Source organism: Biomphalaria glabrata, chromosome 1 (genome assembly GCF_947242115.1).
Source record: "Biomphalaria glabrata chromosome 1, xgBioGlab47.1, whole genome shotgun sequence".
NCBI classification, from domain to species: domain Eukaryota; kingdom Metazoa; phylum Mollusca; class Gastropoda; family Planorbidae; genus Biomphalaria; species Biomphalaria glabrata.
Window position 1 is genome coordinate 63,954,690 of NC_074711.1, and position 20,179 is coordinate 63,974,868.

General features: G+C 35.6%; 1 protein-coding gene across 3 annotated transcripts in view; it reads left to right on the forward strand.

Annotated features, from left to right (window-relative positions):
• Positions 1–20,179, forward strand: part of LOC106071578 (leucine zipper putative tumor suppressor 2 homolog) — a 63,888-nt gene that overhangs the window by 13,640 nt on the left and 30,069 nt on the right. For all 3 annotated transcript variants that reach the window (XM_056007549.1, XM_056007539.1, XM_056007529.1), the window contains exon 2: positions 14,380–14,481. The gene's annotated coding sequence lies outside the window, so the exon portion shown is untranslated. The remainder of the gene's footprint in view (positions 1–14,379; positions 14,482–20,179) is intronic.

Genomic DNA, 20,179 nt, shown 5'->3' on the forward strand with positions numbered 1-20,179 from the left:
CAGTATACGTCAGAGGTCTGAACTGATGTCAGACGCCAGCTTCATGCCGATACGACTCACGTCTCACGATATTGGTTGGCAGACTTCTGTCTGAAGACCTCATGAACGTATTGCTGCTAAATACTGTTCCCAAATCTCAATAGCTCAAGCCTGACTCTCATGCAAATTCAAGAATTATTACAAAGCTTATATTAATTCTCTCTGTCTGTCTTGCACAAATCTTGTACACGTTATTTCTCCTACTCCCCATTCTAGGATCACGTTGAAATTGTACAATTTTTTTTATAGTTGAAGACAACACATGCATCAACCAATAAATTATCTTATTAAGTAGTGGTAATTAATTAATTTTGTGTTATATAGAAAAGGGAGATAAATTTTGCGTTATTGAGATATGGCAGTAATCGTGCGGTTCTTTCCTTTATGTAAGCTTTGGTGTTAGGGTTAGTTATTTTAAAAATGTTTGAAACATATTTCTGAAATTATCTTAGAACTATAGCCATTGAGCATAAGCCTACATTTGAACTACTTGGCTAGTGTGTAGTTTATTTATGCATGCTTTCATAGGAAGAAATGCATTTCTCACACTCTGTAACTTATTTATAGGGAAGGGAGGTCCTCCGGGATATAATATCACATATTCCTAATAGAAATAACAACAGTCTGTTCCAAAGTAACCATTTTCAGAAAAAAATGTTCATGAGGGCTTCATATATTGTCTGAGTTTGTGTGTGGTTGAAAAACAATGTGATGCCATCGTAAGATTTGAACCTTCTGTGTTTATAGAGAAAGTCACCTCGGCCACTGACTGTTTAGGTTCAAGGAAAAAGATCGGATGAAAGTCGACCGTAGCTTTGAAACTGGTATTGATCTTCAGTAATCCCAAGGCGTCTCTCATTCATCATTCATAGTTGGACTGAACCTTGTTTTCGTCATGTTTGTAACAACCGCTGGCCCCTTGCATCACATTTGTGTGTGTGTGTGTTTGTTTGTTTCGTTGCGTGCCCTAGAAATATGAAAAGTTTGAACTTGGCTACGTCTAAAAATAAATTGGATCAGTTGGGATGGCAACCGAGCACGTAAGGTGAAGTCAGCGGTTTGATTAATCTCCCTTTGATCCCTCCTGTAATAAGATCCATAACTCTGTACTGGATGCTCCGTGTCCGCCGTGTAGGACGGAACCTGGACTAACACTTACCTTGTTTTTACAGCACACACTCGTAAACAATTGGATTCAAAAAGTACATAGTGGATTTCAGTTCAGTTTCATGTTGACCTGTGTCTTTCATTTGTCAGCATCATATGGTAAAAGAACCACATCAAAACCCTTAGATCAGTTCAGTGTTCAAAAGCGAAATTAATTCGTAGGCTTATACTTCTGTTGATTTGCTGTTTGGTGTTTCAGTAGCTAATGGTATTTCTACAGGGTAGGGTAGCTAGCCCAACCCACCTCCTTTCTCAGCCTGGCTTGAGACTGTCCTATGGCGGAGTTTAGGCTTATACTAGCATGATATATTTCAGTATTAGGAAAACAATTTTAGACACGGTTTTAGCTCTTTAAAAAAAACAAAAAAACTTGAATTAATTATAAAAAAGGAGAAATATAGATTTGCTTGGGTAGTTGATAACAAGACAAAATTGAATATTGAAGGACACATTAATTATATGTACTGTTTTACTATGCACATTATTGAAGTGTTTATTTCAAACATAAATCGCGTGTAAAGTTGTTCAAACTGTAGTGTTTGTTTCCTATTGGCATGTGCTTACTGTTACCTAGTGTCTTCCTAGTGACTATATTTACACGTAACCTTTAGAGCATTACGTCACTGTCTTGAGCCTACATGAAATGTACACAAGAAACACATAGCAGTATGGGAAATATCGCCCCGCTGGTAGGATGTCGATTGGAGGCGTCTGCACGAGCTAAGTCGGTAGTTTTATCTTTCTGAGCGCAGAACCCCGCTCCCCACCTTTCTACAGAGCAACACCTGCCACGTCAGAGCGCTTCAAGGTAGATTCTGGCCGGAATGTTTTCCTCAGTGGGGACAATAAAATGTCTAAGATGATAATGGACATTGACCAAATGGGAGTTTCACTTAGTTCATGCTTAATTTAACCCACCGGTTACGCCCGGTATGTTTCCTATTCTTTTTACAAAGCTTCTATCAACTCACTTTGTTTGTCAGGTACAGATTTTGTACACGTTATTTCTCCCACTTCCCATTCTCGGATCAAGTTCAAACTTTGCACAATTATTCATTACTGAAGAATCAATGGTAACATTTATTTTATTTCATCAATTTTTCGTCATTAAAGAATTTTGTTTTATATAGTGACAGTACTAACTCAAGGGAGTTAAGCCTTGTGTAGAGAATTAGATCGTTGGCTAAACATTTGTATCCAACAAAAGATGAGAATAACTATTTTATTACTTCTATAGAGGGGTTGTATAACCAAGTTTTTTTATTCGTTTGTTTTATTTGCGGCTGTCACAGTAATTTTGTTATTTTTTTCTTGTTGAATTTTTGTTTCTAGCAAGAAGTATCCTCCTATAGACATTTCTTCCTGTAGAAACCCTGTTACCAAGTCCAAGATAGTCTCTTAGAATCTATGAGCAAGTGTATGAATCCCCGTGTACTTTCCAAGTCAACAGTGTGTATACAAACTTGATCTCTACTAAACACTTACCGGTACATGTAGAAACAAGTAAACTAGACAACAATTCAAACTGTGTCTTACCTCTTCAGCATGTTAGAATTAGCACCGGGTCCTGGGTGTTTGCTTCTGTGAGCGAGAAGGGCGTTTCATATATTTACTCTACTATGAGAGTGTAGATCTGAACATCCATAAACATCCACCCTGCCCTCACCCCTAAGTGTCTCACATGTAAGCAAGTTGTAAGTGTTAGGGTTGGCGGGGGGGGGGGGGGTTATGAGGAAGAGAGTGGGGTGAACAGTCGGGTGTCGTGAGTTCAATGAATGGACCAACTTGTACACGTTCATTAAAAGCAGGCGTGGGAAAGATTGGACTGTGTCTTGAGTGTAAGAATGTTAAGGGTGGGCCGAGTGTGGATGAACCTGGGACGTCAAAGGAAGTAATGTGCTGCTAATCTGTCAGGAAATGACTTGAAGAGGCGGGAAACCGTAATACAGACATCAATTCATTTCTTCTGCGACTTTCTGTTTGAATACAAGTAAGAGGTTGAAATTATAAATGCCACTTTGTAGTACTCGGTACTTTTTCAAATGTATCCCGTCTATAGATCTTAACAAAATACATACAAACTTAATTAAAGCGTTCGTTAATTCGGAAATATCAATTATTTTTTCTCATTAATGAAACTCTTCTTTCTGACTTTATCCTATTCCATTTTTACATTCCCCATCTTCACCAATTCATTGGCTTAAACTGTTTTTAACTACCCGTACAAAATAAATACTATTTGGAGTCTTTAGTGCAGTACTATTAGTAGTATTACACGTAAAGCCTGTAATAAAAATGATAAGTCAAATCTACTGTAGAATAGAACCACGATAGATTTTTCCACAACAATTCTGTGTATATTGCGTGTTTAGAACACAGACGCAAACACATTTTGAACTATTATCGTATCTCTTTTTTAGATGACGGTTTAAGGTTTCTCAAGTTTTTCCACGGAGTTCCTCGATCTGGGTGAGGGAGGAGGTTGTTTGTGTAACAGGTTTTAGCATAATACTATCCTGGAATATTTAAAAGTTTTCTATTGGCCAGCATGTGTTGCGTGATTATGTACAAGAAGCGATTTAAAAAAAAAATCTAAACATTTTATGGCAGTGGTTCTCACAGTGTATGTCACGCTGTTCACTTCAAGCGTTTACTTAAAATGTAATTTTTTTTTTAAATGTATAAAACCACCATCCCCTATAGCCCAACCTTCTCGCTGTGTGTGTGTGTGTGTGTGTTGGTTTCAACGTGATGAGCAGTCAGTAGACACGAGAAGAGAAGTTTCTTGGATATGGGAATTTATGGAGGCCGAGTCGTGTTGCAGTCTCCTCGGGTTAAACTGAACCGTTCGTTCAGATAAATGGAACACAGTATTTAGATAAGTAGTGAAACAAATTGGAAACTGCTTCACTTAGAAATATGTCATATTGGTGTTTAGGCCTTTTAACAGATCTTAGATATATCATGTCTTAGTCGCTCTTGCAGTCTCTAGCAATCAATGATCTATTGTTGGGTGTGTACGTCTAATTTGTTTTTCTACATTTTATTCATTCGTTCTTTTTCCCCAAATGAACTTTGACCTTTGATTTCGTAACATAATGCCCAAGAAGTGTTCGTTGCTTAATGCCTAGAATGTTGAATGTTTAATTCTCTAGAAGAATCGTGTTTCTAGCTGCCACCTCCGTTTAGTGCAAAGAATGGACCAGTTATTACAGCAGCAGTTAAGTCACCAAGCTAAACAATGGCGTTCAAAGAGTCCAGTTGAAAAGAGAAGAGACTGAATTAGCAGGGAATAGTAAACAAATAGCAAGGAACTAACGAAAATATATTAAGTAAACCTAAAACAAGAATCTTATTAGCAATGAACTAAACTAAGAGCTGGGAGCTAAAGTTATAGCAAGGAACTAAACTAGTATTAAGGAACCAATGATAAGGAGCTAAATTATTAGCGATGAATTAAAGTAATAGCTAGGAACTAAACTAATAACTAGAAATATCAAGGAACTAAATGAATAGCTATGGCAACAATTAATTGCAAGGAACTTCTAGAAAGGAAATAATGGTAGGGAGCTAAATTAATAGCAAGGAACTAAACTAATAACGAGGAAATAAACTAATTACAATCATATCAATGCGATGGTTTAGTGTTAATTAAGATCTAGGTTCACAGTCAGCCATAAGCAAACAAATACCATTAGTGTCATGGCGGAGAACAACACTTAATTACCTTGAACGCGTGCACCTTTGCGCACCATATCAACATCCCCTTTTCTTTAAAAAAAACTACTCATAGACTTATATATACTACTAGCCTGGCATTACCCGCGGCCTGCAGGTCTAAGTTTGTGTTAACTAATGTTGTGGATTGGATTTAGATTTATGTTAAACTTAACTAATGATCCTTTCACGTTATTTCTCTTTCGCTACGAAAATAAAATTAGTTTTGCGAAAATGGGTTTACCCGAAGTCGAAACATTTTTATCTATTAAAAACGAAAAGAGCGAAATAGCTTTGTTAAATGAATGGGATTATAAAGTGAACAATTAAACGACATAATTTTTAATACGCGATTCATGAATGAATATAGATCTAGGCCAGGGGTGGGCAAATTACGGAACGCGGGCCACATGCGGCCTGCCGAGATGTTTTATGCGGCCCGCCGACACCTACAGAAATCAGACGTGCCCACAGTATATAAGTATAAAATGGCAAATATTTAAAAAAATATCTATATAAATTTTTGAAACTGTCTCATTATAAAAAGTTGTAAGTTAACGAGGATTATGTTTTTTTGGCTTTACATCAAGACACAATGTCTGAGTGTTGGGTAGGCTAGGAACAAGATGGCAAATGTAACAACTGATGGAGCTCGATCTTTGACTGAGAACCATAAACTTGAAACAGGAAAGTTTGCACAAAACGGCATATAATTTATACACATAAGTACACATATCGTATATTAATACAATTTACTAGAGCTAGGGGAGACATAGCGTATAGTAATACAATTTACTAGAGCTAGGGGAGACATAGCATATAGTAATACAATTTACTTACCAGAGCTAGGGGAGTTAATCAGGGTAGTTCTGATTTATGAATAAGTAATCCAATGTAAACGCTAGCTTAGTGTCACAGATGCCATTATAGAATTATTTGTACATTTCACATTTAAAAGAAATATAAACCCTTGACTGAGCCTCAGGAATTACCCCACAAATCTAGACCCTTGACAGCACCTCAGGTTTTACCCAAGACGTGATTATGATGTTGCAAATCTATTGGTTGATTTGAAATTAAACAAAGACATTTTTTTTAAAGAGTTAGCGCCAGAGAATTGGCGAGAGTAGAGAGAACGCCAGTCGATAAAATATTTTGATAGTAGTCAGTCGGTCTTCTAAGAGCTCTGTTTTAAAAGCCTTTGTGATATTTTGTGTTGATTGATCTGTAATTTGTACATAAGCTGTACTTACGTTTTGTATTTAAATAAAGTTCCAGAGTTTTATTTTAACAAAGAATCTTTTATTGTGATTCTAGATTGTCATTTATTCAACTATTTTTAATTCAAGTAAAATCCCCGGCATCACAACACATTGTGACATCTTGTGTGTGTGTGTTGTGACATATCTGGCACTCTCCGACTAATAAAAGTTTATGGACAACTTTTAACGAAATTTATTCAAGATCTAGGACCAATTTCTAAACTCTTCAAAGGAACTTCATTCTTATTTAACGGAGGACAGAATTTCTGTGTTTAACAGGTCAGTTGGTTATCGATAATTCTTTTATAAAGATTTTCGTTAGAGTTACGTCTAACTCACGAAATCTATTATTATATGTAATTGGCAAAAGGAATAAGACCAATATACATAATAACTGGCATTATTAAAAGACCAGTAAATCAAATAACTGGCATTATAAAAAAGACCAGTAAAGCAAATAACTGGCAATATAAAAGACCAGTAAAGCAAATAACTGGCATTATAGTCATTATAAAGAAGACCAGTAAATAATCATTTGTCTGGCACAAAGTAAACAGAAGACCAGATTTAACCAACTGTTAAACCAGTAAAAAGTACTCGGCTTAATAGATCTATATATTCAATCATACGACTCCAGTAACTACAAGTTTACTGTCAAGCATTATTAGCAAATTGAGGCTTCAAGAACTTTGTCACTATATTATTATTATATCTGAGATAAAGCCAAAATCCAGATATTGAACATTTTGCTCCAATACAAGAAACTAACAAAAAAATTAAATATGGTTTCCGGTTCTAGAACACAACGACTCTTCGAATTGATAGAATTAGCCAAAGAAAAGCAAATTCCAAAGCCAGACCAGTGGGCAGAGAAACAAGAAGAGAAAGAATATCAAGAGCAAGAATCTGAAAAACAAAGGCAAGAATCTGAAAAACGCATGCAATTAGAAGAAAAAAAATTGCAAGACGCCGAAAAACAAAGGCAAGACGCCGAAAAGCAAAGGCAACATGAAAAAGAAAAAATGGAATTCGAAAGACAAAATAAAGAAAATAAAGAAAGCATTCCAACTCAAGGTCACTCAAATATGTTTGACAAATACAGATTAATGAACAAAATATCGGCTTTCAACGAAAACATTGACAATATGGACTCGTATCTCATAAGATTTGAAGAAATAGCTACAACATCCGGTCTACCTGAAGCACATTGGTCGAGCTCACTCCTCACCCTTTTGACTGGCAAAGCTGTCAACATTTGCTCACAACTGTCCATCAATGAACGCAGCACTTACTCTGATATCAAGGAAGCTCTACTGCGCCAATACGGAGCAACTTCAGCCAACTATAGAAAGAAATTCTATAATGAAAGGCCACAGCAAAATGATGATCCTCAAATTTTTGTAGCTAATATGTCAATGTGGTTTGATAGATGGGTATCCATGGCCAAAATAGAAGAAAGTTACCAAGCTCTTCGTCAACATATTATTATCGACAACATCACCCATGCTCACTCAGAAGATATTCAATCCTACATTATAGAGAGAAATCCTACTGTTATCCAGACGTTAACCAAGATCATCATACAATATAAAGCAGCCTATCCAAACAAGTCAGTCAAACCATCTGTTGAAGAAAATTTTGTCTGCTTTGCTCAAGACAAAAATGCAAGATATAAGTCAGATGACAAAATCAAATGCAACAAATGTCATAAACTAGGGCATTTCACATCTCAATGCCGCAGCAGAACCACAGAATGTTCATATTGCCATAAAAAGGGTCACCAAACTCATGAATGTTGGAAAAAACAGGCAGTCTCCAAAAATCAAAATTTTGATAGACCCACATCACCAACTCAAAGATACAGCAATAGAGAGCAATACAATCTCAACAAAGCACCTGGAAACAATAAACCAGATAACAAACCTCGCTACAGAAGTCATTCACAGGACTCCAGACCACAATATATGCCAAACAGAAGCTCATATAACAGAAGCTATTACAATGAGCATTCAACTATGACAGTCATTGCAAAGTCCAATGGTCTCAAATTTTATCCAGGCTTTGTATGAGACAAGAAGGTGGAAGTTCTTCGTGACACTGGAAGCACGTCCACATTAGTACATGAACGCTTCGTACACGCAAACCGTTTTACAGGCAACCACGTCCAAGCCACTGCCTTCAACGGAACTGTCAGCAAATTACCTGAAGCCATCATTTATGTTACTACACCATTCTTCAGTGGTCAAACAAAAGCATTAGTAACACCCAATCTACCAGTGGACCTAATCATTGGAAACATAGAAGGAGTTAAAGAATGCACTCCTCAAGAACTTACTGAATGGACAAATGCCATACAGCAAGGTCAAAAATGTTTGGCAGTAATGACAAGATCCATGTCCAGACAACAAGAACATTTGGCACCTGAACAAGTTAGCCAAAATAATCACATGGCTACCTCAGTTACGCAAGTTATGCAGAATGCAACAGAACCAGTTACTAGTCCAGTAGCCAGCAACAATCAAGAACATTCAACATGGACACCCCCAGTTACATCAAGCCCATCCCTACCGGTCATAAGTCCACCTCCAATTCCCGAATGTCCATTGTTGAACTTTGAAGAAGGTACCACAAGCCCAGAACAAAATGAAAGAGCCATATCATGTCTTGCAGTCATACCAGAAGAAGATGAAAATGACACGTCTGAATTTGACGACATCAATATGCCACAAACAACTACCAAACAAACTGAATTTTGGCAAGACATCAAACTCAATTCAATGACACCGCAAAAGCAGAAAGAACTGACTACCATTCTCAAAGAAAATTCAGACATATTTACAGATGTTCCAGGCAAAACGTCAATTGCGGAACACAATATAATACTTACTGATTCCAAGCCTACAAAAGCAAGACCTTACCCATTACCAGTACACTACAGAGACTTTCTTAAACAAGAAATTAACCAACTATTAGAGCAAGGAATCATTGAACATTCCAACTCTCCATATGCTGCACCAATAGTTCTTGTCAAACGGAAGCAAACGACAACTCCAAGAATGTGTGTCGACTTCAGACAGTTGAATAAAATAACCCAACTCGACTCATATCCTATGCCAAATCCTGAAGATCTTATGACCAAATTTTCAGAGGCAAAGTTCTTCACCAAAATAGACCTGTCCAGAGGTTATTACCAAATACCAGTCAGACAAGAATGCAAACAGTTTACGGCATTCACCACAGCTTATGGACTATTCCATTTCAACTTCATGCCATTTGGTCTAGTCAACGCCAGCAGCACCTTTAATAGAGCCATTCACAGCATACTAGGCAATCGCTCTGACACAGTGTCATATATAGATGACATTTGCATATTCCATAAGACATGGAACGAACATATCAAAGGACTACAAGAAGTTTTCAGCATACTGAAACAACATGGTTTTACCATAAAGCCTAGTAAGGTAGAACTAGCCATGTCAGAAATATCCTTCCTGGGTTATAAAGTCAGCTACAATTCGCTGAGACCACAAGAGAACATTATTCAACGCATACTAGACATCAAAGTCCCCACCAGTAAAAAGCAAGTGAGAAGTATTTTGGGTCTGTGTAATTTCTAGACATTTCATACCAGGTTACACAGCACTCATAGCTCCATTGATTGAACTCACTAAGAAAGGACAGCCAACGAAGATTCCATGGTCTACAAAGTTACATACCACTATTGAGAACATTAAAGCTGAATTCTCAAGAGACACTATTCTCAAACTTCCGAATCCAGAGAAGCAATTTTACCTCGCCACAGATGCTTCATCTTCAGCTATAGGTGCATGCCTAATGCAGAAATGCCAAGAGACTTTGCACCCAGTATTTTTCATCAGCAGGAAGTTGTCAACAGCTGAAACCAGATACTCAACCATCGAACGTGAATGTCTAGCCATTGTATGGGCCATAGCCAAGTTCTCCAGATATCTATTAGGTGCTCATTTCACACTCCTAACTGATCATGCACCACTAGCATTTCTGAACTCAAAGAAGTTAGCGAACAGTCGTTTAACTCGTTGGAGTCTACAACTCACAGACTACCAATTTGAGGTCAAGACAATTCCTGGACGTGAGAATGTCTTCGCTGACACACTTTCCAGATGTATTTAATTCTTTACATAATTGTGTATATATTTTTCTTCCACAGGTGTAGTATATCAGTTTTGTATTGTCATATTTTAATTTCATCATAAAGCACCATGAAGAGAAGTAACTTATTCAATTCAAGATTTAATTTATTCAAGTATTATGCTTTATACAACTTTTGATATTGTTCATGACAAGCATTGTCTCATTTTCATAACCATTTGAATAGTGAAACAGGTGTTCAAAGTCATCAATAATTTTATTCTCATATACCTGACACTGCATTTACATTTTTTTTTATTGTTATCTCCAAGTTGACTTTATTTTTCAGAGCATTGTCATATGTTACCTCAACCATTTTTCTATAATTTCATGTATGGTATTTTGTGTATATTTAAATATTTTTAATACATATGAGCATTTCTATTACCATACAAATGCTAAATGGAGGGGGGGGGGGTAATATGTCACAGATGCCATTATAGAATTATTTGTACATTTCACATTTAAAAGAAATATAAACCCTTGACTGAGCCTCATGAATTACCCCACAAATCTAGACCCTTGACAGCACCTCAGGTTTTACCCAAGACGTGATTATGATGTTGCAAATCTATTGGTTGATTTGAAATTAAACAAAGACATTTTTTTTAAAGAGTTAGCGCCAGAGAATTGGCGAGAGTAGAGAGAACGCCAGTCGATAAAATATTTTGATAGTAGTCAGTCGGTCTTCTAAGAGCTCTGTTTTAAAAGCCTTTGTGATATTTTGTGTTGATTGATCTGTAATTTGTACATAAGCTGTACTTACGTTTTGTATTTAAATAAAGTTCCAGAGTTTTATTTTAACAAAGAATCTTTTATTGTGATTCTAGATCGTCCTTTATTCAACTATTTTTAATTCAAGTAAAATCCCCGGCATCACAACACATTGTGACATCTTGTGTGTGTGTGTGTTGTGACACTTAGCATGGGCAAGGCAAAGGAGAAGAATATAAACTCTCAAGGATGAATTTGTTATGTTACTTGAAGCACATTGACTGTGACCTTGTTACCAATATTTCTAATGAAGAGTGGAAGACAAAATTTCATTTTTTTCTATAATTACTTTTTCAATTGATTGCTTACATATGAAATGTAAATGCATGTGAAATCTTTTCAAACAAGGCTTTCCCATTTCTACAGGCAAGCAAAAAAAAAATGTTTTTGTCATTGTACTTTGCTGAAAGGTGAATCTATCTTTAGTGAAAAATGATTAAAAGTACAACACTTATTGAGAGAAGCCGATTCAGCTCCAGAGGACATAACTCAAAACAAAGAGAAGTTCCAGTCATCACTACCACGGGAGCTTTATGGGTGCCAGAAGATTTCCACACTTTAAAAAATTTTGCTGCTGTTCACACTATTTGGGTACACGTACATCAGTTCTTCTTCTTCGTTCTCATTTTACATGTTGAAGGGTTCAGATCAGTAATCCTATATCTGGGATGAACCGCGTAGTGGTTTCCAGATCAAGCAGTTCTTCGAATAGTCTTTGGAGAGTCTTGTTCGGGTCCCCTGATTTAGTATGCACCATTAAAGGACATGGTCAGCATTCCCTGGTGATGCTTCACAATGGAAGGCTTCGCTCGTCCGGACATTTAACTTCCGGAACATAAATTGTCTCATTCAGTGAGCAAACATTTTTGTGGAAACTAAACAAGTATAATCACTGGTCAATGTTGACTGACTGTAATTTGACAGCAGTCACACACAGGGGTAGCAACTAGTAAGATAGTTTCACAGTTAAGAAACATTACGCACGAGTGTAAGAAGTAAAATAATGCACATTAAGTACATACATTGCACATAAAGTACATACATAAGTGTATACTTGTGGGGATATTGTGATATAAAAAGACAACAGCAATTTTAAAAAAATCGTAATACAATGTATATATGAATTAAAAGACATAATACACAGCTAGCTTATCTTTCTAAGATATATATATATGCGGCCCGCCATTACCAAACTTTTTTTTTAATGCGGCCCTCGATACGAAAATGTTGCCCACCCCTGATTTAGGCCTATCTCAACTCGGCTTCGCAGCTTTTGTAAACGAATGTAGTCTTTTAAAAATAATGCTTTAGAAAACCAAATTTGAATGTTAGTTTGATCAAAATATGAAATGAATGGACTATAATTAGTATGTTCATGTGTTAAAGTATAAAACTATCTGTGCGAAGAAAAGTTTTATCATCTTAGAGTTGAATTAGAGTTTTAGATCTAGGGATGGGATTATAAAGTAAACAATTAAACGAATTAATTTTAGTACGCGATTCATTACGGTATTGTCTAATGAAAGAATGTTCGTCAGGAAATCTGTAGTTACATATATAAGGAACTAATTAATGTAAAAAATGCTTTTGAAACACAAAATTGAAGGTTAATTTTATTATATAATGAAATCAAAGGATCTTCTTTTGTATTTTCATGTGTCAAAGTAAAAAACTATCTGCGCATAGTGTATTTCTTAAAATTAGATATAGGTCTAAATCCTTTCGATCTTTTCTCATATCAACATTGTAGACATGGCCTAGATCCATAAAATACTATAGCTGTAATAGAGTCGGACAACTTTATTTTTTTTTTATGGTCTTAAGTTTGTTTTAGGGCTACAATACATACACTAAGGTCTAAGTTGGTACCCAAGAAACATTCCTGCCAAGTTTTATCAAGATTGGTCAAGCGGTTTTGATGTCTATAAGTCACATACATACACCTCACATTCTACTTTATAGTATAGAAGATATCTAGACAGGACAAGGAGATTTTTAACACTACGAAAAATGTGAATTTTCTTTTTAAAGTTGAAACAAGGCGTTGTTTTGTAAAGTAGTTGAAAGAAGTAAGGTTGTATTTTTTTCAACCCTAACCTATGTAACATATAATTTAATATCTAGATCTAGTAATTGAATATAAATAATAATAGCACTCTAGTCTTATAATTATTATTTTGCAATTTTTAGATACATAATCTAGAAAGATCTAGGTAATCAAGCTATTTAAATGTAGGCCTACATAAGATGATTTAAATCAACAGACGTGAATCATTTCGATCTAGGATTTTTGAAACATTATGGCTTTGTTTCATATATTAGCATGAATATATAGTTATGTGATTAATAGCCCATTCTAAAGAAAATCCAAGAAACAATTTTGCATTATTTCTAAACTTTGAAAACTAAAGATCATTACTTTTCTAAGACAGAAAAGATTGATTGGGGCGACTTCCCATAGAGCGTGAAAAAGAGTTACGTACATAAATATATATATATAGGTCTGTGAATTGATCAATCGCGGATAAGAATTTGTTTCCGGTTTTCAGTCTATGAGACTATCATTAGTGTCATTGCGGAGAACAACACTTTATTATCTTGAACGAATGCACTTTTGCGCACCATGTCAACATTTTTTTTTTTTTTGTAGCATGAAAACAAAAGCTGAGGTCGAGGAACTAAGCAATATGGTTTTGAAAATCGACTTTGGGTCTTTGAGGGGGGCGCAAGAACAAAAATTGTCTGGCTAGAAAAAAAGAAAAGTCAAACAAACTTGCTCCCGTACTGTGGCACAAACTATACCTCTGACCACCAGTCTGCGTGACAAGACATTAACCTACATTCACATCTCCCTTATCTGGACTCACTCAGTTTAATTAACGTCCACTCTAGCTTCTTATTTCAGTGGCTCGTGTTCTGAAAGCTTTGCGTGAGTGAATTTGTCTTCATGTGAGGTGACATAGGACGCACGTCATAGCCCATCAGCTAGTGGTCTGGTGAGGAGATCACTTTCAGTATTGTCAAACTTTTTTTGTTTAATCAGGCTTTGTTACTAGCACGTTACAGTGGCCTATTGGACATTTTTACAAAGCTTATGTCAACTCACACTGTCCATCTGTCTGTCTGGTCAAAAGTTTGTACACGTTATTTCTCCCACACCCATTCTTGGATCAAGTTGAAACTTTTCACAATTATTCATTGCTGATTTATCGGAATTATTTATTTATATTTATTATTATTTGTTTTTCAGTATTATATCTACAAAGTTAAACTGGGACTAACAAATGTTGATTGTTGACTTCAGTTGCCCATCCATGGAGTACCAGAGATACACAACTTAAGAAAGTATAAGGTAACATGTATACATGTTTGCATGTTATTTAATAATGCAGTGATATTAGTTCAGTATGTCAGTTGTTAAATATAGGGAATGTTTCTTACTCCGTAAAGTTGTTATTGTAATTTAATTGTATTGATTCGTTTAAAGTTCCTAAGGATTGGTCTCAGATTTAAAAACAATTTTAGACTTCAATAAAAAACAAACCTGCTTTTCTAAGGATATAGCAATATTGGTTATACTATTACTTTTGTAAGTTATACGTTATGCATTTGCTTATTCACATTTTGATGCCAAAATTTCCATTTTGAGAAATGAGTTGTTGTTCTTTTTAGCGGCCCCTGAAAAGGGAAAAGACGCTATTAGTTTTGTGCGAAATGTCTGTCCGTCCGTCCCGTTTAGATCTCGTAAACTAGAAAAGATATTGAAAATCCGACATCACAATATTTTAGACCATTCAAAGTTCTGATGCAACGGCTACTTTTTTTTTTCTGAAAGCGAAAAATCTAATTTTTAAAATCAGTTATGCAAGCAGTTTTTTAAAGAGAAAAAGCTAATTAGTATGCATTATAAGTTAGACCTAAATTAAAAAGAATAGTAATCTTGTAAACGTCATTTTCGTGAACTTTTTTTTTATTGCGAATTTTTTTTTTGAGCATTCGAATAAAAGATTGAACCTTTTCAAAAAATTGCATCAATTATAAGACTTCAGTTAGGCCAGGAGAGGCGCGGTAGCTGAGCGGTAAGGCGCTTGGCTTCCGAACCGGGGGCCCCGGGTTCGAATCCTGGTGAAGACTGGGATTTTCTACTTCGGAATCCTTAGGCGCCTCTGTGTCCACCCAGCTCCAATGGGTACCTGATATTAGTTGGGGAAAAGTAAAGGCGGTTGACACCCTCGTTAACCGTAGGCCACAAAAACAGATGAACTTTACATCATCTGCCCTATAGACCACAAGGTCTGAAAGGGGAACTAGTTAGGCCAGGTTCACATCTAACTTTGCATTCACTTGCACCTATCCTTTGATCAGCTGTACCGTTGGGGCACTACACAAGATCTGTCAACCTTCTTTCTCCATTCTTATCTCTCATTTGTCTTTGATATAATTTCATTTGGATTTACCTTCTGAAAATATTGAAGCCTGCCTGGGTGGACCACTTCGGGGGCCGATTTTGAGTTTGTGTTTCCACACAAACTGTCTTTGTAATCTTGTTTTTAATTAGTAACTTACTTAAAAGCTTTGCTGTCAAGATAATAGACTTAATAAAGTTATATTTATGAGTTAGGGTTTTGGTGACTTCTGGGTTTAAAAAAATGAAAGAAAGAGATTGCCCCAAGTGTATTTTACTTGCCTGTGACTTTTTAACAGTCTAAAAATATTTCGATTAAATTGACATTTTTATGGCAACGAGAGTGCACGTTCTTGAGACCTAGTAAGGTCAGAATCTCTATGCAACCTTGACCCAGAACGGCGCACACAAACACACACACACACGCTTCTTACTATGTCAAGTTCTCACCATTCCACACAGTAACACGACTTGGTCAAGAAGTATTTGCCTTTCTAGTCCCTTCCCCCTTTTTTTTTTAAACTGATAGTTTACCTTTGGACACAGTCTTTTTTGTTGTCCTCGGTAACATTTGGTGACCAGTCCACTGTTTTTCCTCGTCACAGTCACGTTCTAATGCAGAGAGATATTTGTAGTCTTTGACAGCGAGGCTCGACATGTGATTCACGTGCGCCCCACGAGGACCAGTGTGACAGGGATTATGTGTGGGTGTTGTCAGATCAGTAGGACGGGGATACTACTATCTCACTAAATCTAAGTGTCATCAACATTGGAGCATTTTCTCGCGCCTTTGCACAAAACATAGGTCACCGCGGCAAACACATCTAGAGAAATTGAGATGTAACTAGCAACAATAGAAAAAAAAATACTTACAAAAAAAACAAAGCTTATATTAATGTGTATCAGTTTGGGTCATGTAATTAAATATATGTAGACTAACAGTAATAAATAACATACTACCAGTTGTGGACGGTTGTTCGCTTGTAGCACTCAACTGCCCAGGTAGACAACCGCTGTAGACGTAATATAGTTTAACTTGTAAAACTTTCCATTTCTTTGTGAACCATATGTACTTAATTTTTACAATACAGACAAAATCAACTTGAGATCAAATGCAATAAATCTAGTAGACTTTAGTCATAATTTAAAATGGTATTGTGAACTCACTTTAAATAAACGCTTATTTTCACTCTGGCATTCTGGAGACGTATGACGACAATGACGTTTATCTTGCATCATTCTCACAGTCACACTACATAGTCACCAACCAATCGCTACCCTCTTCCCATCGTCACCATAGAAACACACATACACGCACTCCATAACACCACGAGTACAGAAGCGTTTGACTTGTCATTGTTTCGACGGCGTTTGACTTCGTTAGCGTGATTGTCGCGACAGAGTCTGTTTTTTTTTTTTGTTTTTTTTTGAAGTGCTTGTCGTACTGATCTAACCAGTGCAAGCTTGTGAGGTGAGTCACTATCAGTCAGTCAGTAAGAGTTTGAATAAAGCTGATTGACTTACAAATAGTGTCATCATCAGAGCTGTTTACAGATGACAGTGAAACAAGATGTTGTGCAAAAACAAAACGATGACACTTTTTTTTAGTCCAGATGAGTCTGATTGTCTTAATAATCTTAAGATAATTTTATTGGTCCAAACAAATGTAAATGTTTGTTCGACTACAGTTGTCCACCTCAGTATCACTACTATAACAATAACAATAGAGATGCAAAAACGAACAACATTCACACACGAAATACGCACACACACACACTCACACACAAACAACCAGTGGTTTATTGAATTTGGCTTCTATGTACTTCTTGGTGACCACAGATGACATTGAAACACATACTAAACGTGGAATAAAGTTTATAAATCTTTCTGTTCTAGCCTTAATGGCGTGGAGCCGACCAATTCGTCCAGATCTGATGTCACTGGTTTAATGGGTGCTAATTGTCTTTAAGAATTGTGTGTGTTTTGGAAAGGCAACTTACATGAAAATGAAAATGTTCAAGAGATGGTAGCTGTGTACGAGTGATATATGTTGTCTTTGTCTCAGTAATGTATTACCATACCCGAAGGTAAATGGCATTGTTTTCATAAGTGATGTCGCAATGTTAATATCAGGACGTTTGTCATTGTCTTTAAGGATTGTGAACAAGAAAATGAAGATACTATCTACACTTTTGTTGTCTGACATGTCAAGCTCTTCAAGAACGACCAAAATACAAAGTAAAGAAGAAGAAATGGACCCCACAATGAACCGCAAACTACAGTTTTAAAAAAATGCAAACTTAAACTCTACAGCCATATCGCAAGGTCTACAGGGCTCGCCAAGACCTTCCTTCAGTGAACAGTACTAGGAAAAAGAAGGGGCACACAAAGAAAGCGATGGGAAGACAACATAAAAGAATGGACAGGCCTGACATTGAAAGAAATTCTATCCTAGGCATAAGACAAAGAGGAATGGAGAAAGACGGTCAACTGATCTTGTGTGGTGCCCCAACGGTTCAACAGACTAAGGGATAGGTGAAGATGTAAAAGAAATGGCCACACATTGTAAGTATTACAAACCGACACTGTGGCTTAGTAATTCTATCAGCAACTACTTGAGCAGGTTATCTGAGGTATGTTAGTTTTGGCAGTGTCATTATCTCAGCTCTCGATGCATTCTGCTTCTAGCTGTCTTAACTAGATCTACATGTAGTCTGCTATTCAAAGTGGTTTTTTCTTTATTTGGCGCCTTGTTTTTTTACAATCAGATTACTTAAAGCACAAAGGTCTGTTTCTTTTTATGAAAATATATATTTTAAAATGTCTTAAAGCCAAAATCTGTATGTTGGATTTCCACATATGAGGCATTTTGTGGGTACGAGAGCATTGCTAAGCTATAGATATTTTGCAAAGCTGGCAGTCATTTGTATTGTTTTAGTTGGCAACAATGGCTATTGAATTCACGTTCTTGTCTGTTTCAACCTCTCTCTCAGGTTTCACCTCTTATTTTCTTAGGTTTTCCTTTCGCTTCTCTTATATCGACCCCCCCCCCCAAACACACGTTTCTCCACATCGCTCTCTTCCCTTTCTCTGGCCTGTAGTTTGTGGCTTCAAGAATGTAACACGGAAGTGTAAACATTAAATATGTAAACAAAGAACAGATTCATGTAACCCTAATTTTTGTACACAAATCTCAAATAGAAACAATTTCCACAATTTATGCATCGTCTAAAAAACACAGGCTACATTCTAGCAGCCTAGAAACAAACATAAGAAGAGAAAAACAAAATGAAATAAATAAATAGTGTTTAAACGAAATCTTGTGTTTAGACTTGTCAATAAAACTTTAAATTGTCTTTGGTGACAATGCCACTGACATTCAGCGTGTTCAATGAACTTTTAAAAACAACACGCGACACAATATGGAAACTTGTTTGCAACGCCAAAATAATTGGTTAGGCCTGTTCAACGACTTTCTCTCACAAGTATTTTGAGATGCTCTTCGGGGAGAGTCTGGATTGTGATGTCTATATCGTGCACGAGACACATACCACTGCTACGTAGGATCTTATAAAAGTGTTTCCATTTTTTTTTAATACATTAACTCTTAAGGGAGGCGATTCATGAAATAAAATAATTCTGAATATTTCAAAAACTTGAAAAATAACTATTATTGTCTTGTATGTGGTAACGTGGATTTTATATCAAGGGTAATAATCATTTGATCTATCAAAGAAATATTATAATAACTGTATTGTGAAAGGAGGCAATATTACCGCCTCCCGTATTCCCACCAGGGACAAAAAAGTTTCTGTAGTATGACGTGCGTAATCGTCTGGATTAAACACATCCGGTCTAACCGTGTCAAATAATTTGTTCACTAATTCTTAGACTAAGCACATTTATTTATTTAAGCTTCGGTAGCTTATTGACACTCTTCACTCGGATCTAATATTTGTTGTTAAATCTTAAAATTATATCTACTTTGACCTAAATGGAATTGTTGTTAAATACATATCTTTATTTAACAAATACATATCTTTATTTAACAAATACATATCTTTATTTAACAAATACATATCTTTATTTAACAAATACATATCTTTATTTAACAAATACATATCTTTATTTAACAAATACATATCTTTAACAACTACATATCTTTATTTAACAAATACATATCTTTATTTAACAACTACATATCTTTATTTAACAAATACATATCTTTAACAACTACATATCTTTATTTAACAAATACATATCTTTATTTAACAACTACATATCTTTAACAAATAGATATCTTTATTTAACAAATACATATCTTTATTTAACAACTACATATCTTTAACAAATAGATATCTTTATTTAACAAATACATATCTTTATTTAACAAATACATATCTTTATTTAACAAATACATATCTTTATTTAACAACCACATATCTTTATTTAACAAATACATATCTTTATTTAACAACTACATATCTTTATTTAACGACTACATATCTTTATTTAACAATTACATATCTTTATTTAACAAATACATATCTTTATTTGACAAATACATATCTTTATTTGACAAATACATATCTTTATTTAACAAATACATATCTTTATTTAACAAATACATATCTTTATTTGACAA